The sequence below is a fragment of the Silurus aristotelis genome (genome assembly GCF_946808225.1).
Source record: "Silurus aristotelis genome assembly, chromosome: 11".
Taxonomy (NCBI): Eukaryota; Metazoa; Chordata; class Actinopteri; order Siluriformes; family Siluridae; genus Silurus; species Silurus aristotelis.
In genome coordinates, this window is record NC_139584.1 from 2,801,348 (window position 1) to 2,821,752 (window position 20,405).

Genomic DNA, 20,405 nt, shown 5'->3' on the forward strand with positions numbered 1-20,405 from the left:
ATCTTCCCAGAAGAGTGGAGATGATTAGAACAGGGAATGGAGACTAAATGTGGAATAGGAAAGCTTATGGGGAGGTACTTTGACTTTGATGTATTTACAGTGTAATTGCCATGTTGTTTGACATTGAAGTATATAAATAGTAGAAAAGTACAGATTTGTGTATATCAGGTGTCACCCAGAGGAGGAGGTTCCTCTTAAAGTTTCTTCCTCATGTCAGGAAGTTTTTTGTCTTGTTGACTCAAAAAGGAATCAGATTGAATTCAGATAGATCAGACAGATCTCCAAATCTTCGTTTTTCCTATGTGAACCGAGAAAAACCAGGTGTTTGAGGAGACAATCTTAAAACCAAACACACGACTTGGGGGGGGTTGCTGAAGAACGATCCGGCGCCGGGATTGCTTGCTGAGTAAGCGCACCATGCTGTGCTTTGTGTGGAAATCAGCACTAAAGAGGTCAAAGTGGAAACACGGTCGAGCTGTTTCTTCCAAAATTTTCGCTACAATTTCATTAGATACGACTTTATTGCATTTACGGTCACGCAGTTTAGTGTTCACACCAAGAAAAAAACAAACGTTGCAGAAGAAAATCACTTGTTTAAAAATGGGGGTTGCAAAGGGACGGAAAATTTCGGAAAAATTTCAGGAAAATTTTCCAGAACTTTTCAGTGGGAAATTCATCTGGGGAATTTTGGAAATATTTCAAGTATCGCACTGGAAATTTATGGGGAATAATTAGAAATGTGGGGCAATTTATATAAAATTTATCAAATACAAACAGAATTGTAAGCATCTCATTTGGTCATAAACTGATGCATGCAATAATAATACATTTTTTGAGGAACGCATATAGGGGGTGTGGCCTGCATGCATGTGTGCATGTGATTGATGGATGTGCAGGTAAAAATTCAACAGAAACGCCATTAAATTTGGTTGTTTTAACCAAATTTATCCTGCAAGATTTTTCTATAACTACATCCAAGATCCCTGTTTAGGCTCACCTGCAATTTTGGAAATTCCCAAATAATTCCTGTTCATTCCCAATGAAAATTTTTGGAATTTTACAACCCGAAATGTGATATAAATAATAGATATATGGTGCATTCTGGTTACTATTAAAGATGGCTGACCACATGGATATCTTCAATTGAATATAAACCAATAGGAGGAAGGAAACAGATGCCCCAATGCTACTAATACAGTATTACCACTGGCTAAATGGTTTGACGATGACAGTTGATGGCATCAGCAGAACAAATCAATTACATTAAATAGTGGTCTTCTGTTAGACGATCTTCATTATCCAACCTGACACTTCGTAATACAGGCTATCATTGTATCTTATAGTCCAATGGAGGCTTTAATTGCTCCCTGATTACTCCAATAACTTTAGAATTATAAATAAAAGGGTATCTAGGTGACAGAAATGCCTTAGTCTAGCCACAACCAAACTTCTGATAAATTACCCAAAATCGCCCACCCCCATACCCCTCATCGTCAGGGGTCTCCAGCCCCTCAGGGCTCCAAACCTGGGAGGAGGAGGAGGACTTTTTGCAGATGTATCCGCAGCTTTGTGGTTAAAACAAACACAACTCAGTGTCATAAAAGTGCTGAGCTGTGCTGTACGTTGGGATCTCTGAGCCTGATCAAGGACAGATTCCAACTTCACTACAGGCTTTTAGGATCACGTCAGTGATAAGAAAGTGGTTGATTGGAGAACTTCCTGTTAAAAAACAATGACCCTGAGCAGTTCCTACACAATCGTTCGTTGAGCGAACAGGTCCCAGAAATTGTGGCATCCTCAATCAACCAGTACCAAATGATCTTCTGGATGAACAACACAAGTTGTTAGTATTTGGTTCATTGTGCACTGTGGAATGAAGTGCAACCACTTTTTTAGTTCATTCAGAATGGTCCACTTGATCATTCCAGAAAAGCAGATCAAGTCTAAAACCTGGAACTTTCTGAGTGCATCTAATTTCTTGATCCTATAATAAATCAAGCAGCAGTCACGTGGATATTATAATAAACCAGCAATCACGTGCATCACTTGTTTTTGGCCACTTTTGTTTACTTTTCTAGAACATCAGACAGATCATCTGGTCAATGCATTTGATCCAATGTAGTCTTACCTTAGATCAGAAACTACATCCACATTCCCAGGAGTTGTTTTTGGGTAAAATAGTTGAAGCTTCAACTGGCATCAATTCCCTTTAAATCCCTGGACATGGAAATGCATGAAAACACATCAAGAAACAGTTCCTTTCTGCAGAAGGCATGAAAAGTCTGTCTTAAAGCCAGCTAGTAAAGTTGAACTAATTGAGTAATTATTATTATTGTTACTATAATAATGATCAGTGTGTGTGTGTGTGTGTGTGTGTGTGTTTGTGTATAAGTCCACCGGAGGAGTGCACGCGCCAAGTCTCTTCGCTTCACTTCTGCGCTCCAGGTTCAGAGGATCGGGCGGGCGAAACCATCTCCGACGCTCAGAGAGGGGGAGCAGTATTTCGCTTTGACCGTTTTCACACGGAAATAAATATATATATCGGCTTTCTTTTATAACCGATTTTATTATTTCTATATAACTTCGTTGTCCTGATTTTAAACGTAGCGATCGTATTAAAACAACGTCCCACGGAACCCCCTAAAAAACCGAAATGGTCGCGACTGTTTCGGTAACATATACAGTACGTCTTAACTGTTATGTATTTCGACGTGATTTTCTAAGAAAGTGCTCAAAAAGTATATCTTTTAATAGAACTATTTGGGCTTTGCCAGTTTTCCGGGGTTTTGTGCAATGAAAATGGTTTTAATCATACAAAAACTAACAAGCGAGAAGCGTCTTTTTAGTTACAGGTAACGTTGGGGGCGCGCTTGCGCGTTCTCGCGAGTGCATTCACCCCCCCACGTGGGTCTTTTTTATAGATTCAGTAAAACGTTCCACATATTGAAGTCAATCCTCCACAAACTGCACAAAACATTGCCGCAAAGGCAACAAGCATCATCCCAAAAAAACCAAAATATTCACAAAGGAGTTTTTTTTGTCCATTTCGTGTTGCCTAACATTAAGGTTAGGATTGCCAGTGCTAATGAAAACCGAGAAGGTGTTTCTCCTGGCCCTGAATTACCCCAAGGGATCAAGGACTGTAGGGTGATTTGCAAACCAATGAGCTGAAGCCCAGCTCCTGACAGACTCCCCTATTCTCATGTTAAATCCTGCCATTTAAACTGCACTTCAGGACCATCCTCCCAACTGCTCCGTCTATTTACACAATACTCCAAGCATATGTATGGCAACAGCACAGTTAAACGGTTTAGACTTGCTAAAATTCACCACAAAAAAGCATGTGAGCATTGGGTCCGTCTCATCTGACTTTAATCCATGATTTTTTGGATGGAAGTCTTGATTTTGAAGCTTCGCTTGCATACACCATATGACTGTCAAGATATTGGAACATCAAAACCTCATCCCTGAGAGTCAGCATGACCACGATCCCGATAATACAACAATCACTTGTTTTTTAACTATGTTACAATAATTGGTATAAAAACTGTTTGTTTGCTTTACAGCTCACAAGCCAGGTGTAGCCAGCGGTTTCTGCTACTTCCATCCCAGAGGATTTCAGGATTCAGGCCGTTCCATGATAGATATCACTCCAGACGTCTGTTTGCTCTGTAAATAACGCTTACAGAGCTCGGACATACGCTTCAGATCACGGTCTTGTTGTGTGGTCTTGAATTGAATGGTGTTGAGGTATGGTAGCTTCTCACAGGAAATGTATGCCAGGATATTTTTTGTATTCATAAAAACAATTGTCTACTTCTGTGTATTCGGGTCTGTTTTATGAATAACCAAGACTAGACGTTAAGTCATGTTTCTTTCACACTCGGCAGTTTTTCACAGAATATGTATCATTACCCTAAACCACAACAATGACATATGATGAACAGGTTAATATTGTTGAAGATTTTGCATCACTAGTGTGCTGTTAGTGTGTGTGAGCAAATCACTAACGCGGTTCATCATCTGGGATTTGCATCAGAGACCATAACTGCAGGTTAATTCATGCGTGTGAACATGAATGGGGGGAAGTTCAGCTGGGGAGCCAAACAGGTTGCATCTCCTGCCCTTCCTGGAATTCTCTACGGCCTCGAGAGATCGTTCGCTCTTATGAGAAAAAGCAGGAGTCGGAGTGAGAGCGAAAGAGATAGAATCCGACAGCAAAAGGAGTGTTTCCTGCTGTGTGCAGGACTCCATCATTCAGCCATCAATCACAACACACAATCAGACCTGTCACCACTCCACAACTCCTACCACTGCCTCTGCTGGGGCTCTATTATCTTTATATATTAACTGAAGTGTACAACTTGTTTTGTCATTAATGCTCCATCGTCTGTGTGTCTCGAGATGTCAGAGGTTTCTTGAAAAATAATAGATAGGGTCATAATAAATGTAACAGCATACATGGGAAAATATTTTGTCGTCCGTTTCCTTGACATTCATAACAAAATTCATGGAAGAATGAATTGAAAGCATGAAAAAAAAATTAATAATAAGTCATAATAGAAAAAAATCCGATTAGCACATTTCTGTCTATGAGCTTGGAAACATCCAAATCCCACACTTCATAATACAGGGATCTATTTTAAGAAACGTGTTTGTTAGAGAATTATTTTGCCATCATTGCCGGATTCTCGCTGTTCCTGTGTTTGTGAGTCATGTGACAGGAAGTGGGAGGCGAATCAACACGCTACAACGAACCAACTGATTTTTTTAATGCAACAAACTTGGTAAAAGGCAAAAACACACCAGAACTGCGCAGTGATCGAGTGAAAGAAAGTTCTGTGGAGTGTAAAAGGGACATTTTTGTCTCTAACAGAAGAACTTGTGTAAGACAGAGAACAGGAAAGAAGATGTGATCAGACTCCCTCACCCACACACTTGGAGGTTTAATCATTTGGGGTTGTTTTGAAGACTTATTCCAGAATGTGAAAGGAAACCAACATGGCTTCCGTTCCATACTTCAACAGAGAGCAAACATTTAGCTGGAGTGATATCTATCATAGAACGTCCTGCCCAGTCACCGCACCTAAATCCTATTGAACTGCTCTGGGATGATCAAGAAAATCTCCAAATAGTGAAGAACATCTTTGGCGAGTTTTACAAGAGAACGTTTGAAGAAACGAACTGTCCAGATGCCGAGAGTGTGTAAAGCCGTTCTTCATGCTAAGAGATGATTTTTCAATGGAAATAAAGTGGAACATCTGGACATTTATAGAATTGTTAATCTTAATAACGTAATCTTCATAGCTACATGACCGAGTTTGTTACGTTGAAACAAAAGGAACATGCATGTTTTTACGACATGCATAGATATAATTTAGTTATTACAGTGGTCCCACGGAACTCGAGGGGGTTATGTTCTAAACCCACGAAAAGTTTAGAAAATCAACGAACAATGTACCACCGATCCCTCCGTCCTCCACCATTGTTTGACTGGTCCCACCATCTCTCCAGGTGCAAGTAGGACATGCTTGCAGGCTCTTTTTGGTTCCAGCACCAAGGTGGTGGAACGAACCTCTGCTTGATGACCAAAAAGTTGAGTCTCGAGCAGTTAGATGTCCAAAGAGAGGACAACAGAGTAGACAATAGACTGATGGTATTCTGTAATAGTCTGTCTCCTAACCAACCGGAATTAAAATAAATTTATAAATGGAGACTTCAATGAATTTTGCAACTCTGAATGAAGTTGATAATTTTTTGATAATTCTTTGTAGAGCACTTTGATCAATTTACATTGTCTCAAAGCAGCTTTACAATGATGAAGCAGTTATAAAAGAATCTGTAAGTTTGTTCCTTATAATTGTCCCTAATACGTGAGCGGAAAAACTAAAAAAACTGAGATGGCAAGAGCAAGAAACCTTTAAAGAAACCAGACTCGAAAGTGAACCTCATCCTCATCTGGGTGGCACCAAATGTCCGTTCATTGGATAAATCTCCGATAAATTCAAGAGAAAAAGATTCCTTACTCAGCAATACTTTTGTGTTTTGTTCCTCTTGAACCACATGTTCAATCACTAACTTTTTACTTAATACATTACAACATCCTTTTACTTTTCTTCATTTTGTGGTTAGGTTTGATGTTATGATTATATCTTTAACGTCCCAGGACAAGTCTGTACATAATATCACATGCGATACCCAACATCCACCAGTCTTTATTAAGTTTTCTTCTGACTGTAACAAGAACAATAAATGCAGCTGTTCTCCAGAGGAACCACAATCAGAAAACCTCCTTTAGAACAAATCCAGGCAAAAACTACTGATGGGAAGATCGGACCATTTTAGTGACTCGGTTCTTTGAATCTTGTTCCTTTTTTGAGTCATTCAGTTCATTTCGTCCCTTTCATCACCTTCATAGCGTCTTTGGGAGTCACGTGACAAAAGGACGAATTTTGAAGATTTTGCTAGGAACGGATCTTTGAGGACGACTCGTTCTTCCCGGTCACATAAACGACTCTTTCTGAATGAACGAATTGTGTATGAACGACTCGTCATCAGCAGAAACTGAGTGGAGGTTTTTAAAAAAGGGTGAAACGAGGTGATCTAGCAAAGCCAAATGGAGACGTTTGGGTTATTTCCCATCTGTTTAACAAATCGTCACGTAAAAACACTCCCTCTGCCTTTCTCACAGGTGTTTAACATTAGGCCACAAATGGTAGTCTGAACAAGTGACCCTACCCCCATCATCCAAAACATTTGACCCCTAACCGGCAAAAAAAACAAAAAAACGGCGGTATTTCTCCTCTTTTCTTTTTCAGTAGTCCACCACCAGAGGTACCGCAACAGCTTTGGGTCTTCATGCAGCATTTTTTTAGATTAACTCCACATGTGAGCATTAACCCGCTAGCTCCTTACATCCTTTCATCCAAAAGCTGCAAGCTAAGTGAAACGCTCACGTTTCGGGAATGTTCCTGAGCACTGGCAGAACATGAAAGAAGCTCTGTTTTTCCAGGACGTATCTGTACTCCAGGCACGAAAGAAACAAATGTAATACCTGAAACTACAATTATGTGTAATAGACTTTCATTATTTCTCGAATATTATACAGCGTGTTGGAAAGACAGTGTTCTCGCTCTCTGTTTCCCGAAGTGGAGCAGATTCGCATTACAATGTGTCCGTGTACATGATATTTTTGGAGCATAAGATAATAATCCCTTGACAGTCAACAGCATATCTCTTGAACATGGCAAGTTGGAGATCTCTAGCGAAACAGCTGATTCTGTCATGTATAAACGCCGCACCTTTCATTCGCTGCCAGTTGGCTGCGATTTTTTTCTCTAATCCGTTCGGTGAAAATGTTTAGAGTACCAGACCCCCACTCTCTCTCTCTCTCTCTTTCTCCCTCTCTCTATCTCTCCGTCTCGCTCAGCATTAATCCTTGGCGTGTTTAGACTCGCACGGAGAACAGAAGACTCACATATGTGGCCACATTATTGCACCGACGGACACGTCGTGCCCTTCGCTCATTGTACTGAATATTTAATGCACCATTGCCATCTGGTCTTGCAGGGAAACGACACGCTCGTCTAATGACCCGTTAGAAGTGTTATACGAATTCATTAATGCTCCTCAGAAATAAATGTTAATGCGTCGGCCACAACAGATGAGCAGAGACGCGAAGCTCGCTACTTAGACATGCACAGAGTACGCCATCGTAGCTTCATTCGTATGCACTGAAACGACACTTCGTTAACGACAAACTGTTGTTTTCGCAATCGCAAGATCTATTAACAATTTCTAACTTTTGTTTCAATCCTTCACAGATAATTGTTACGTATGTCCATGCCTTGGACTCTGGTGTTGTTTTGTTTTCCTGCTACTGTCCTTCGTGTGAGATTCTGACACGTAGTAAAGTCAAGTACTGATGGAGGTGAGGTGAGGAGGCCTGGGGTGCAGTCAGAATGAGAAATTCATTATATTATATTAGCAGGAAATCTTTTTAAGACTCAAAGCTTTGTACACAGGGGCACTGTCATGCTAGAACAGGTTTGAGTCTCCAAGTTCAAGTGAAGGGAAAACTTCATGCTACAGCATCCAAAAGACTATTGTGCGTCTCCAACTTTGTGCTAACACTTTGAGGAAAAGCTACATTTAGATGGAAAAGTCAGGTGGTCCATACAGCTGAGGCCCTCTGGAAAGCAACCACGGTGAAGGTGTCAATAATGTATCTACTTGGGATTCTTCATAACTGAGGCCGGTTTGATTCGCATTTCGAAGCATAGCCAACAATACAATACACTAAAAATACACATGAAGCAGCTACCGATGCGATACAATGTGCGATCCAATTCCGATTCGATCCAACACGATTCAGTAAAAAAATATGATGCTCTGCAATTCGATATGGTACAGAAAGTTCATCGAATTCTTTGGTTCAGAAAGACAGCGAATTATCAATTTACTTTAATTCCTTCTGAATTCTAACGCCTGCCACTTTCATCGCACCAAAACAAAGAAGCAATAAAACCAGACGTCCTTTTCCTGTTGTGTCTGCAGGAAGACGCAGCTCTACCTCTGCCATGTTAATCTGTATTCTACGTGACAATATCAATATATACATATCAAATTTTGGGCATGTATTATTGGTCAATTTCTAAATAATAAAAGTACATCTACTAATAATTATATTAAAAAAATTGTTTTTTACCACTGCAAATAGGTTAGAAATGATGCATCACCATACAAACGCCAACATGTATCCGATGTGCACTTTGTTTTTATTCATGTGTGCAAACGTTGTCATTTTTTGGGTCTGAGTTTCAAATAACGTTCTATTTTTTTTATATTGTAACCTATATGGATCCTGAAACAGTATCATGATATCAAACAGGGATGGAATACAGTCAATCGGAAGCCATTAAGGTACAATGGATTGACATAAATCACAGGTAGGAAAAAGAAAATCTATTTTTATGATCAACTTTTAATCGTTTTGCTTTTTTTTCCAAAAGAAGAAAATTTAGAAAGAGGAAACAGATGACCAATGCATTATCACTGCCGTCTATGGTGTCATTTTCCAGTTCAATATCGAGAAGATTCTACAATGATTGTAACTTGATGGTAGTTCCTAGTAGGTATACAGATACAATATGTTTTTTTTCGATACTCAAGCAGAAATGAGGGAAACCAAGAACCAAAAACATTCTGAGGTAATTTCACACAATAATCTCATTTACTGTGTCTGAAATTTGAATGGTTTTTTTCGTAACTACTTTTAAAAACTATATCGATGTTCATTTCGGGTATATTTTAGTCCAGATTAGAATAGTTAATCCCATGTAAACTCTCGTGTTTAATCCCTGGGAAATGTGTGAATGTTAGAGTATGGGTCACTTGGTAGTGAAATAATTATAAAATTTTAGCTATCGTAGATGCGATAGTGTAGTGTCCAATAAAACAAATTGGGGGAGATGTTCACACCTTAAACTCTTCTGAAAATCCACGTCATAAAAAGTCCAGCCATAAAAAAAAAAAAACTTACTGTGCATGACTGGCAAATGTTTTCCAGAAATGCAACCAGGGTTTGAAATTCAATTAAAGTCCAGGAGCCGTTATTCTGAGAGCCGGATGTTTGTGTCTGCTATCATTATTATTACATTAGTAATCCTAAAGTCAGGCTCGGTGTGTGTTGGAGAGCCCGGACTTTTCGAGTATACGAGGTCACCGGGGTCAAGATGTCGTAGCATATTTCCTCCCTGCAGATTCTACACACAGGATGACGGACAAGCCTCTGATCATGTGAAAGCGAGCGGCCACGTTTCCTCCACTTCCTACTCTCGAAATGAGCATGTAATCGAGCAGCTCTCACTCAGTGGAACAAAGTGCACTCGGAGTGCACGAGTGCAGAAGCTGGAGACCGGCAAACGACTAATTTACTGCCCACCGTGCCAAAGCACACGCTCCACCCAGGCATACTTCATTTAGTGGAAATGTAGTCCAACCGCAGAATAGCTAGCATTGACTAACGGTGTGTTAGAGCTGTCGCTGGGAATCTGTATGATGTCATGATAACTGGTCCTCCTGGATCACATTCGTTGCTGTTCACAGTAAAGCGGTGGGAACATTGTGGGAAAGTCAGGAGACCGTCTGCAGCGCACTCAGGGGTATATCAGGTGATATAGACCGGGGAGGAGGCAATCTTATCTAATAGGCTGGTCGAAGTGGCTGTGGGTTTTCAACACTTGATACAACCAATCGATCGTTTGAGGAATGATAGAAACCTGATAAATGTTTAGTATGAAATAAAACACTTGGGGACAGAAGGCTATCTTTTTATAGATCAATCTTTATATATATATTTAAATATAAAACAGTCGTGATCCGTCGATCATCAACAGCATGAACGTCTACAGCAGTTTGAGTTACAGGAACCCATCGGTTGGATCGGACCACACGGACCAGCCTTCGCTCCCTACGTGCATCAGTGATCCTCGGCCGCCCATGAACCTGTCGCCGGTTCACCACTGTTCCTTCCTTGGAGCATTTTTGAGAGATTCTGACCACTGCAGACCAGGAACATCTACAAGAGCTGCCATTTTGGGGACGCTCTGACCCAGACGTCTAGACGTCACAATTTGTCAAACTCGCTCAAATGCTTACGCTCGCCCATTTTTCCTGTTTCTAACATCAACTTTGAGGACAGAATGTTCACTTGCTGCCCAATAAATAAATCCACCCACTAACAGATGCACTGTCAGTAATCCACAACAGCAATACTACTAGTATTAGTAGTAGTAGTAGTAGTAGTAGTAGTAGTAGTAGTAGTAGTAGTAGTAGTATCCGTTTATCTTCTTCTTCTTCCTCTTTTTTCAGCTCTCCACGGTGGCTCACCCGTCTCTGTATCACTCTGTCCCCTCCATCTGCATCTTTTAAACCAACCACCTGCATGTCTTCCCTCACTACATCCATAAGCCTTCTCCTTGTCCTGGCGGCTCCATTCTCAGGGTTCTTCTACCCACATACCCCATGTCTCTCCTCTGCACATAACCAAACCATCTCAATCACACCTTTCTCACCTTGTCTCCAAAACGTCCTACCTGCCCGGTCCCTCTAATAAACTTATTTCTAAACCTGTCCATCCTCGTCACTCGTGATGGAAATCTCAGCATCTTCAACTCTACACCTCCACCTTGAAGAATGCCAATGAAATAAGAAAGTTCTCAAAACTTCTCCTTACGATTAGAGCAAAAGCAAAAATACAGAAATTGGAGTCGTCTTCCGTAACTGCTTAATAAACATGCTTTCAAAGAAAACTTCATATAGCTGATGATACGCATTTATTAAATCTGTTCACGTGGCATCATTGTACGCTGTTATTACGTATTTTTTAACAAGTTCATTTGTATAAACCCGCGATCCGTCTTGCAGCTGGAAAACCCATTAGAGCCGGTGTTATAGAGAAATAAACCACACCTTCAGGCCAATCAGACCTGAGAATTTGTCTGAGCCGTGGTATGAAATGGTTTTGATGGAATATTGTGTACGCTGTTCGCAAAATTAAAAGCACCAAGACGCCGTCAGCTACTTTTTGGAATAAGTGCACACATGCAAATCAACGTTTTTTTTATATTATTTCCTCTCCAAATTATTCCTTGAAGTACTGGTGAGCTTCTTATTCCACCAAGAAGCCCCGATGGGATGGGGTTTTTCTTTTTCCGTTTTAAAGGCGAGGCGGCTCCGACAGGCCTTGCGAGCTGCGCTTCAAACAGAATGCGTGATCTCCGTGCGCCGCTTTGATACGGAAAAGGGGAGGAGCTCGTTGTTGCCAGGCAACAGCTTTCGCATGATTCGCATGAAGTTCTTCATCTCATCTCCAGGCTGAAAAAACATGAGGACGTCGGCAACACAAAAGCTGTCTTCTTCTTCTTTTTTTTTTTTGAAGCACAAGGAACTGGTTTGAAGTTTGGATCTCGCTAATAAACAATGAAACAATGAAAAAAGAAAAAAAAAAACGCAAGTAGGTGCCAAAAACTACGATTCTGATTGAACTTATTCAAAGAACTGAGGATGGGGTGGGGGGAGGGGGGATTAAAGTGCCTGCACAGCTACAACAGTTTAAGGGAGTGAAGGTTGAGGGCTTTAAGAGATGAGCCTCTGAAAACTAACCCAAACACTAGGTTGCACCTTCGACTTGTCAAGACCTGCATTTCTCACCGTCGTCTCACCGTAAGAGCTCAGCTGAGAGCTGAAGGCGAGGAATCACAGGTTTCAGATTAACAGTAGCAATTATATCATTTATATCAAAGCGATACAGGATAGAAGGACTGCTTTCTGAAGTTGAACAGTAATTACAGTCTGTGAAAGTTTTTGATACAGGAAGAAAAATCGAGACAGGCTGCTTCATAGAACGTCTCTTTTTGGTGTTTCCAGGCACAACTGTGACCTTCACACACACACACACACCAAAGTAACCAGGGAAACTTTAAACACCTACATGCTCTAGTAATGTCTATACCATCTTACAAAGGTTATTTTGCCCCCATCCCGAGTGGGTGTTTCCTAGTAATCAGTTCGATGTCTGATTATCTGATCATTATCAGGCTTTTTATCCGGTTATGTAAACATACATGCCACAATGTCTTACATCTGATACCATATTCCAAGATATCCACTGAAGACATCTGGAGATTGTTAATCGTGTGTCTTTTTGAAAATAATTCTAAATCAATGATTCTGAGAATAAAGTCGAAATGACTAGAATGAAGTCGAAATGACCAAAATAAAGTTGTAGCACTACAGGAATAAAGTCAAAATTACAAGAATAAAGTCGTAGCACTATGAGAATTTATCCTCTTCTCAAAAAAAAAATGTAAATGAAAACAGAAAAAAGTCGAAATTCCGAGAAAAAAACCCGTGACACTACGAGAATAACGTCGTATCGCTACGAGAAAGTGGTAGCAGCACCAGCGGAAGATTACCGGATTCTGCGTCCATGGCATTTTCCAACCTTAGAGGGCGCTGTCGCTCAAATACGTAACTGAGTCTTGTCTGTACGGTTCGATTAGCCCTTCTGTTTCTCCGCAGCACGACAACAGACTGTTCTAGAAATGCGTTTGCGTTAACGTGCATGCGCAAATCCTCCATGGAGCTCGGTGAAGTCATTAGGAAATGTGCACAATAGCTGTTTCACTGTAAAGAACTGCATGTGAGTATTGTTACGGGTATTAATTAGCAGCGCATTCATTCAGGATGCTGATTCGACTTCGAACTACCATCGTGTTTAACACTTAACAAACTTCCGGCCAATCAGAATCCAGTATTCAGATGGTATAACAGCGCAAAAAATGCATGGCACTTAATAACAAATGTTTACGTTAGAATGTTTGTGAAAAACCTACAAAGTGATAAAAATCCATAACATTCACACCTACACGAACGGTGTGAAGCTCTTTCTCCCTGTTCTCGCTTCCCTACGGTGTCATTTCAGCGCTCTTGATGAATGTTTTCTTTCCTCGTTGGACCTTCCGTCATAAAATATATATATCGGTAATGTGAACGCTCCATAGAGGCCACGGTGGACCTCTATAAATCTCTTCATAAAGGAGGAAATTGGAGGCTGGGACCCGCTTTAAATCAGTGTCTTTTCTTTTGCATGATCAGAGGCAGCCGTTTTTACGACAGCAAACACGTCCTATAAGATTATTAACACGTTACTCTTTCAACCAAGACAGAGCGATGATAAGGAGGCCACAAGACCAGGTGCTCTAGACTGTTCCTTATTTGTCTACAGCTGGCACCAGACCAGAGACGCAGGATCTCAGGGTCCGTTCGGCAAATCGGCGTTCCGATTTTAAACATTCCAAGCAGCCTAAGAGGTCAGTCGGAAGTACGGCTCCATATGTCATGCTGGCGTGGCCTATAAAGCAGCGGTTTTGTACTGTAGATGAGGTCTTGTAGACCCAGTGTTTTTTTTTTTCCTTCTTATTTTTTGGCTCTGTCGCAACCTATTCAGCTCTTAATAGCTATCAAGCCATTTTACGAGTTTAACCAGGTATGTACGAGTGTGCAGGGGACATGAGGAGGGCGAGAGAGGCCTCATAACTCATACAGATCAGAAAAAAAACATTCTTTTATGAACAATTACAATTCTGTTTTCTGTGTTCTTGTGTTTTTATCATTAATATGCTATAAAACAGTCGGGGTTTCAGTCCACTTTTCTATACCTTCTGTATCTTTGTGGACACCTGAGTATAAGATTGGTATGTGCTTTCTGAGCATCCCATTCCACATGTAGTCTCTCTTCGCTCCACTCTTCCGGGAAGATGTACCACTAGATTTTGGCGTATAGAGAGATTTTTAGCCAGTGAGTAAAGTCAGGTACTGATGTAGATAAAGATCTTCCACTCCAATCCATGTAAAGCATATCTTCAAAAAGCTGGGTTTGTGCATACCAACAGGTTTGGACCTCCTAGTTAAAGTCAAGGGAAAATTTCACGCCAATTGTGTACCAGTAACAGTAACAGTTTGGTGAAGAACCACATATGGCTGGAAAAGTCAGGCGTCCAAATACTTTTCTCCATACAGAAAAAAAATACACATATTTCTAACGTCATGACCGGCGATTACGTCTTTATAAACATATGGCTGATGTATTATAAGGAAAAAAAAAATCCAGGGCAGAAAGAAAAGTGAGCTCGAAAGTAAGAACAGTGTGACGCAGTGCGCTGAAGAGCCGTCCAGCAGCAGCATTCGCCTCAAGAAGGGACAGAGAGAGAGACAAGAGGTCATGACAGGAGGAAAGAAAACAGGATGCAGACATCATTAGCCAGTGAGCACTGACCGGCCTGTACGCTTATAGCAATCCTCAAAAAATACATGGTGGAATCATTGTGAAGAAGCAGCCAATAGACACCTAATTAGCTAATGCTCAACAGCACGTGAGGGCCCTCCAGTGAGTTTCAGCTTAGTCCTCGGAGACATCCAGGTCTGGGTAATCAGGAGCTGTACAGTACATGCTGGCCCAGGTGTGCTCAGAAATGATAGACAACAATTTGTGGTCTGGTGGAGCGTCCCCAAGGACCAAACTCATGCACCTTGACATCCTGTGTTACAGTGTGGCGGAAAAATGTGATATTAATTATCATATCTAAAATAACATTCTAGATATGCTGTTTCTCCATCGTTGGACATTTCAAGGCTCAGGCATGGAAGAGTTTGTGTCAACGCTATAATGATCTCAGATCTTGAGCTAATTTATGAGTTGCTCAGGAGCTCCGGGTTCCACAACTTCAACTGACTGTATAGAGAAAGGACTCCTAATCACACACTCTGGTGCTCAGGATATTTCTCACTTTCCAGTCTTTGTAATGTTTTAATGGTTTATAATGACACACTTGGTGTCTTTTTGAGTCTGGTTCCTCTCAAGGTTTCCTCCTCATACCATTGAAAAGAGTTTTTCCATAGGTTGGAGTGGAATATCTCCTGCTATAGAGTTTTGACCTCAATCCTATTGAACAGCTTTGGGATGAAATTTTCACCCCCCGAAGCCTTCAAAATCTTGTGGAACATCTTCCCAGAAGAACTGACTGGAAAAATGGACTAAATGTAGAATAGGATGTTCACCTGGTGTCCACCTGAATATACTCGATCTAAAAACAGGAAATGAGAAGTAAACTCCAGAGTATCTAATAGTTGCGGTCTTAAATAAAGCCACATTTTGAGCGTACTTTTAAAGAATCCTCGACATGGGGCGTCTCCCCTTCAAAGCGTCTTGCATAAGCTTCACCGCTTCAGAATGACTTTTCCACCGCAACACTTGTTCAGCTGCAAAGGTTCACTCTGAGCTTTTGGTGACCACACCCTCTGATCAGCGTTAACACCTGTTTCTCCTCATTAGTCTCCTTTTTTCGTCCTGTTACTCACTCGTTACTCAGTGTAAATACATCATTTCTTGTTTTTCTCGTACTGTTGCTCCGTCTCTGTACCGCATGCATAAATCATGGTTACAGGTTTCTTCCAAGTTCTTCTCAAGCTTCTCGTTTTCTACATATTCTTTTTTTGTTTTAAGTTTGTAGTTTCAGGTTCTTTGTTCATTCAATTTCAGTCAGTGTTCTGAACCAGAGAAGGTCTGGAGTTTATCCTCAGAACTTTGAGCATGAAGTGTGAAAGTGGAAACACTCAGGGGCACCATGTACACACACACACACACACACACCCACACACACACACACACACACACACACACACGCATTCACACCTAGAGTTTAGTTTAGAGTTTACATTTACATTTATGGCATCTGGAGATACACTTATTCGGAGAGACTTACACTTGAGCATTTGGTGGATAAGGGCCTCACTCAAGGGCCCAGCAGTGGCAGCTTGGTGGTGCTGGGATTTAAACTTCTGATCAGCTACCACCTCCCTTTCTAATCAACAAAAATATATGTTTTTGTTAGATGGAAAACAGAAGGAAGCCAAAGGATCCAGAGGAAACCTGACATGGACCAACATGTATAAGAACTAAGATGAGTTCAGGATCAAACCCTGGAGATGATGCTGAGTGCACCAGTGTTCTGCTTCAAGTTTCAGTGTGTGTATTAATCTTAAGGCCACAGTCTGTGACATTGATATTTGGAGTTTCCTGAATAAATTGACTCATTATATGCCTCCTATTGCCTCAGGCTCCTGTAGCTTAATTCTTTCCTGTATATATATACAACTTGTTCCAGCATGGCAATGCCCCTGTGCACAAAGCGAGCTCCATGAAGATCTGCTTTACATAGTTTGGAGAGGAAAATCTCCTGCTATAGAGCTCTAATCTCTTCCCTACCCGAACACCTTTGGGATGAATGTGAACGCTGACTGCACCCCAGGTCTCCTCACCCTCACCTACATCAGTACCTGACTTTACTAACACCCTTGAGGCCTGATGCACACTCCAAAATCTAGTGGAACATCTTCTGAGAAGAGTGGAAGGAATTATAAGAGCGAATTGGGATGCGAATTGGGATGCGATGCTAAAAAAGCACATACCGTACTTATGACCAGGTGTCCCAAAACATTTGGCAATATAGTGTGTGTGTGTGTGTGTGTGTGTGTGTGTGTATAAAACCCATAACCCCCACTCTTTTGGGAAGATTTTCCAATAGATTTTGTAGTCTGATTTCTGCCGGTTAGTAAAATCAGGTACTGATGTAGGTGAGGTGAGAAGACCTCACTATCCAGCTTTATAGTAGAAGATCTTTCACTCCAACCCATGAAAAGCATATCTTCATGGAGTTGGCACAGGGGCACTGTTATACTGGAACGTGAAGGAAAAAATGTCATGCTCCTACATCCAAAGACGTCATATACAATTTGTGTGCCTCTAATTTGTGTGGTAATAATTTTGAGGGGAACCACATATGGCTGGAAAGACCAGGTGTCCCAATAATTTTGTCTATATAGTGTATATACACACACACACGCACGCACGCACGCACGCACGCACGCACGCACGCACGCACGCACGCACACACACACACACACACACACACACACACACACACACACTTATCCTAGTCCGTGGTTTTGAGCTGTGTTATATGAAATTCTCCACAGTCCTCTAACCACAGGGTTAAATCAGGTTTAGCTGATGTGGAGATGGGAGTCTGAAGTGAAAGAGCGCCCTCTTTGGTCAAGAAAATGCACTACACTATCAGGGTGCAGCACTTTATATTTTTCCCAATTAATAAATTGCCACGCTTTCCCAAAAATGTTCAAAAATAGATTTCAGCTATTCCGCCAGAAGCTCCTGACGTCTCCCCTGAATCCGAGGGAAAAACACCTGAACGCATCGCTAAGGGAATTTCTAGTCATGAAGAAACTGATGAGCACATTAACTCCATTCTCTGCTCTCTACTCACAGTAAGAGACGCAAGAACATTGTACACACTGATTCAACCGATGTTACTATCCAACATGTTTCCAAGACATACAACATATCAGCTGTGTGTGAGCGAGAGAAACCAGTACGTGCCAGAGCGAGTTCAAAGCCGGGTCACTTGCCTCTTCAGATTTCACTTTTTGTTAGTGAAATCTAAAGGAGACGCTGGATGTCTCCTAAAGTGTGCACACCATATTCCGCTGGAGGAGCTTCCTTAAAAACCTGGTCAACTGCCAATTCATTTCCATCAGGAGTAGTTCCTAAAGTAAACCCAGGGGGAAAAAAACTAAAAATATACCTCATTATTATCACTGTCGTTTCTTTTGGACAGCAATGAGATGAAATAGGAAATGGAAAGGCTCCTTTTAATGTTCCTCCTGAGACAAGAGAAGCTCAGTGAAGATATGCTTTCCATGGTTTGGAGTGGATCTCCTGATATAGTGCTTTAACCATATTATACACCTTGGGATGAATTTTTTATGTTGAATTTTTTACCCCAGGCCTTTTTAACTCACCTAAATCACCTAAACCCTGCCGAATGAGCACAAATCTCCACATGAACATCTTTCCAAATGAGTGAAGGTTATTATAGCAGCAAAGTGGGACTGTTTACAAAAAAAAAAAAAGGCCCCTTGCACAGCAATACAGCGCTCCCAGCATTCCTGCCACTTCTGGAACGTGTCCTGGGAGTCTTCTCGCTCTCACCTTCTGCGATTCGCTCCAGATCTCCGTAACGGTGTCAAAAACGGTGTCCTCTGAACTGGATATTTATTTTTGGGAAGGGGATGAAGTATGCAGGAGCCAAATCTGGCGAGTAGGGTGGGTGTTGAAGTGAGATTGTGTTGTTTCTGGCGAGAAACCTACGTGTGAGGAGAGCTCTGTGACAAGGTTCGCACGTGATCAGAAAAGTTGCCAGTTGCAAAGCTCTTGATGTACACAGGACGATGTCGGTGCTTCCAGTGACTGTGCATGTAGCCTTGTGCTGCCATCTGTTGGCATGTTACAAAACTAGTTTCGAAACCTTTTCATTCCACCTCGTACAGCGGCTGGTTTAGTACATTAAAATACATTTACAGTATTTGGCAGATAGTATTTGAGGGTCAAGGGCCCAGCAGTGGCAGCTTGGTGGTGCCGTGACCCGAACCTGCAAACCGATCCAGAGTCCAATGCCCCAACCACAGCTAAAAATCAGAAAGAGATGAAAGCAGCGTGAACATATTTAGGATCCGTGAATTTTTTTTTTTTTCATTTTTGAGTACTGCTTAATGTGTTCATTAAATGAGACAGTGGGAGCTCAGGTATTTTTAATTTAGAAAACTCATGACCAACAAAATCTCGGCATTTCTCTCCAACAATGTTCTAGCCACTTATTAATCTTTAACCGCTTGTCTAGCTGAGTTCTTCAGTTTCCTTTCTCTCTCTCTCTCTCTCTCTCTCTCTCTCTCTCACTCTCTCTCTCTCTTTCTTTCGTTCTCCTTTTCTCTCTTTCGATCTTTCTCTGCAAGCCAACATTTTCTTTAAACGCAACTATGGACACACCCAGTCATCTACACCTTGACTTTCACAGCACTCAAATCCTTTTGAAAAGTGACAACCAGTGAATTAACCTCTGCATCCCCCATATGCCGGAGTAACGGATCTATTTCTTATGTTTTCCATTTTCTTTTCTATTCTTCCCCCCCCTCTCTTGCTCCATGTTGCTATGTGATTTGTCTTGCAGTCTGGCCTATATTTTTCTGCTCGAGTGAAACTCCGGTCTGTCACAGTTCAACACAGAGTCACACTGCGCAGTACGAGAGTGAGCAAAATACCGTACGAGAGTGAGTGATGGAGAGTGAGAGAGGGTTAAAGGGAGAGAGAAAGAGAGAGGATGGGAGGGGAGGAAAAAAAAAAGAGAAGAAGACACTCGACAGGCGAAAGCCAACCGCTGCATGGCAACAACGCTGAAAATCCCCTACTAAAAATAGTGGCATATCGCAGCTTGGCAGTTCCGACTGCACAGCCAATAACCTTTCACCCCTAGGGCGCTGGCACTATGGGGGCGGGGTCGAGGCATCGTGATGGCGTCCAAATGATTGACACGGACCCAGATGTTCGAACCCAAGCGAGGAGGTCAAGCTCTTTTCATTTGACGTGGCCGAATTCGTTTTAACAATGAAACGATGAAAAGAGCAAAGCTGAGGGTTTGAACAGCGCAGCGCAGAGCTCGTATTTTTTCCCCCGGAAAGTTCCCCCCAGATGGAGGATTGGTCGTCTTTTCAAAATCCCCTGGGCCTTGTTTTCACACACATATTTCTGCAATTGGTCACACTTCAGCCTGCTACTGTCTGAGCGGTCTGTTCAATTTGCCGCAGTCAGCAAAACTCTTTGAAGATGCAACGCCGCGCCATGCTTCGTATGCAACCGCCATGAATCTGTCCGTTCCTTTACATGCCCTTCAAGCACAGAATTACTCTACACTAGGAAACTGGGTTTTGGTAAA

At 41.6% G+C, this 20,405-nt stretch overlaps 1 protein-coding gene across 3 annotated transcripts in view; it reads right to left on the reverse strand.

Moving 5' to 3' along the window:
* The window catches only part of ccdc120a (coiled-coil domain containing 120a), a 58,449-nt gene that overhangs the window by 28,461 nt on the left and 9,583 nt on the right, over nucleotides 1-20,405 (reverse strand). Inside the window, exon 1 of one of the 3 annotated variants that reach the window (XM_083554930.1) lies at nucleotides 2,129-2,420. The exons of the other annotated variants lie outside the window; for them this stretch is intronic. The gene's annotated coding sequence lies outside the window, so the exon portion shown is untranslated. Of the gene's footprint in view, nucleotides 1-2,128; nucleotides 2,421-20,405 lie in introns of those variants that run through there. 3 annotated transcript variants of the gene reach the window in all.